This window comes from Procambarus clarkii, chromosome 73 (genome assembly GCF_040958095.1).
Source record: "Procambarus clarkii isolate CNS0578487 chromosome 73, FALCON_Pclarkii_2.0, whole genome shotgun sequence".
In the NCBI taxonomy this organism is placed as follows: domain Eukaryota; kingdom Metazoa; phylum Arthropoda; class Malacostraca; order Decapoda; family Cambaridae; genus Procambarus; species Procambarus clarkii.
This window is the reverse complement of record NC_091222.1, coordinates 23,970,024-23,973,111: the sequence shown is the minus strand read 5'-3', so window position 1 is coordinate 23,973,111 and position 3,088 is coordinate 23,970,024. Positions and strand designations below refer to the sequence as shown.

Below are 3,088 nucleotides of genomic sequence, written 5' to 3'. Positions count from 1 at the left end.
TCTATAGTAAATCACTTCTTTTCTTCACCTTAAAAGTACGAAAATGAGTTTTGGAGAACTCCTATTTCAATTAAGCCCTGATGCTAAGAAAATAGTTAGAGGGATAGAAGCCCTAAACCAGAAAATAATAAATACAGAATATGCGGTCATATTCAATGAAACATATATATATATATGCATATAAATAAAAAACAAGTAAATGTAAATAATTTTACCTTGCACCTAGATCCACCAAGCCTGTATGGCGCGCGTTTCAGTACTTCGGAAATCTAGAACTATCTAGAATCTCTAATCTGCAATGAAACAATACATATTATTGCACTTACCAAAACATGGATGAATGTAGAAAATACAGAACTATTGGCTGAATATCAAATAAATGGATTTAATCTATTTCACACAGATAGATATATTAGACCGTGTATACCGTGTATACCGTGGATGTATTAGACCGTGTTAGGTAATACCTAACATACACGCCTCCACACACACTACATTTGAAATGTAGTCTCGAAAAGACTACATTTCAACAAAAACGTGCCACAGACCAGTCACAAGACTGAACCTCGTCGAGGCCAAACGTCTAAATGAGAGCATGAACAAGAAAGAAATAATTTTTTAACATCAGGTATCGTACACACACTGAATGCACCTGCAGACACACAACAAGCACTATCAATATAGCAAAGATTACTCCATAAAAAAATAATTAAATTATTGACCAACATGAAAGAGGGTTAGCCAACATGAGAGGGTTGTGTTGATTGCCTGAAAATATTTAAATTGTTTAATGTATTGAATGGCATTTTTCAAGTTACAACATTTTTTAAATTACTGAACTAGGTTCTAGGCTTTGCTAGGCTTAATTCAATTATTACAGATGAGCCTAACCTAGCCTAGAACCCAGCGGGTTTTTTTCCTATTGGAGAGTGTTGTACATGCTGCTATGGCGGTGTGTCCACTCACAAGATTAGTGGCACTGCCCAATAAACTCGCCCCCTCGTGGCAAAATTAAAAAAAATTTAGAACCTAGTTCAGTAATTTAAAAAATGTAACTTGAAAAATGCCATTCAATACATTAAACAATTTAAATAATTTCAAGCAATCAACACAACCTTCTCATGTTGGCTAACCCTCAGCAGTACTCAGGCCCCTGTGCCCAGGCCCTGGGGCCTGAGTCCTCAGTTCCATACACTAGCACTGCCAGGCCTCGCCTCCACATACACTAGCACTGCCAGGCCTCGCCTCCACATACACCAGCACTGCCCCTCGCCTCCACATACACTAGCACTGCCAGGCCTCGCCTCCACATACACCAGCACTGCCCCTCGCCTCCACATACACTAGCACTGCCCCTCGCCTCCACATACACTAGCACTGCCCCTCGCCTCCACATACACTAGCACTGCCCCTCGCCTCCACATACACTAGCACTGCCCCTCGCCTCCACATACACCAGCACTGCCCCTCGCCTCCACATACACTAGCACTGCCAGGCCTCGCCTCCACATACACTAGCACTGCCCCTCGCCTCCACATACACTAGCACTGCCAGGCCTTGCCTCCACATACACCAGCACTGCCCCTCGCCTCCACATACACTAGCACTGCCAGGCCTCGCCTCCACATACACCAGCACTGCCCCTCGCCTCCACATACACTAGCACTGCCAGGCCTCGCCTCCACATACACCAGCACTGCCCCTCGCCTCCACATACACTAGCACTGCCCCTCGCCTCCACATACACTAGCACTGCCCCTCGCCTCCACATACACTAGCACTGCCCCTCGCCTCCACATACACTAGCACTGCCCCTCGCCTCCACATACACCAGCACTGCCCCTCGCCTCCACATACACTAGCACCGCCAGGCCTCGCCTCCACATACACTAGCACTGCCCCTCGCCTCCACATACACTAGCACTGCCAGGCCTTGCCTCCACATACACCAGCACTGCCCCTCGCCTCCACATACACTAGCACTGCCCCTCGCCTCCACATACACTAGCACTGCCAGGCCTCGCCTCCACATACACCAGCACTGCCCCTCGCCTCCACATACACTAGCACTGCCCCTCGCCTCCACATACACCAGCACTGCCCCTCGCCTCCACATACACTAGCACTGCCAGGCCTCGCCTCCACATACACCAGCACTGCCCCTCGCCTCCACATACACTATAGCACTACCAGGCCTCGCCTCCACATACACTAGCACTGCCCCTCGCCTCCACATACACCAGCACTGCCCCTCGCCTCCACATACACTAGCACTGCCAGGCCTCGCCTCCACATACACCAGCACTGCCCCTCGCCTCCACATACACTAGCACTGCCCCTCGCCTCCACATACACCAGCACTGCCCCTCGCCTCCACATACACCAGCACTGCCCCTCGCCTCCACATACACTATAGCACTACCAGGCCTCGCCTCCACATACACCAGCACTGCCCCTCGCCTCCACATACACCAGCACTGCCCCTCGCCTCCACATACACCAGCACTGCCCCTCGCCTCCACATACACCAGCACTGCCCGGCCTCGCCTACACATACACAGCACTGTAGCCAGCACTAGAATCTAATAATATAATAAAATATAAGTGTTTACTTACGATAATATTTGCATGAAGCGTTTGTCCTCTGTCCGCTGACTGCACTGACGACAAAATGGCCGCTCTGTTGATACTAGCGGGAATGATGCTGTGACGTCACAGATGAGGGCAGCAATGCGCATTTCGTCCCTCGACCCTTAATCATTCCCTCGTATATATAATTGGCGAGACAATTTACTTATCATTTACTTATCTTAGTTAGCAAATAGGGGATATTTGGCTAAGATTTCTGGTAGCAGATCGTTTTGAATGAAATATTTAAACATCTCTGGAACATTTATTATAAAATTGTCTCTGAATTCAATTCAATTCAATTGAAGTCTTTTGGCACTCCATCACATAGTGACAGACGGTATGCTTGTTGACCCAGTTTATATTTGGTTAGGTCTACATCAGCAGATAATTAGAAATCCCAGAGAGAGTTGAAACACAGTTTAAGCCGAACAGTAGTAACATCTAGAAGTCTGCTGA

At 47.8% G+C, this 3,088-nt stretch overlaps 1 long non-coding RNA gene across 1 annotated transcript in view; it reads right to left on the bottom strand.

The window, feature by feature from the left end:
- Window positions 1–2,729, bottom strand: part of LOC138356532 (uncharacterized) — a 5,018-nt gene extending 2,289 nt beyond the window's left edge. Inside the window, exons 1-2 of the long non-coding RNA XR_011224500.1 lie at window positions 2,618–2,729; window positions 216–293 (exon numbers count right to left, since the gene is read on the bottom strand). This is a non-coding gene — a long non-coding RNA (uncharacterized lncRNA). The remainder of the gene's footprint in view (window positions 1–215; window positions 294–2,617) is intronic.
- Between the last annotated feature and the right edge of the window lie 359 nt (window positions 2,730–3,088).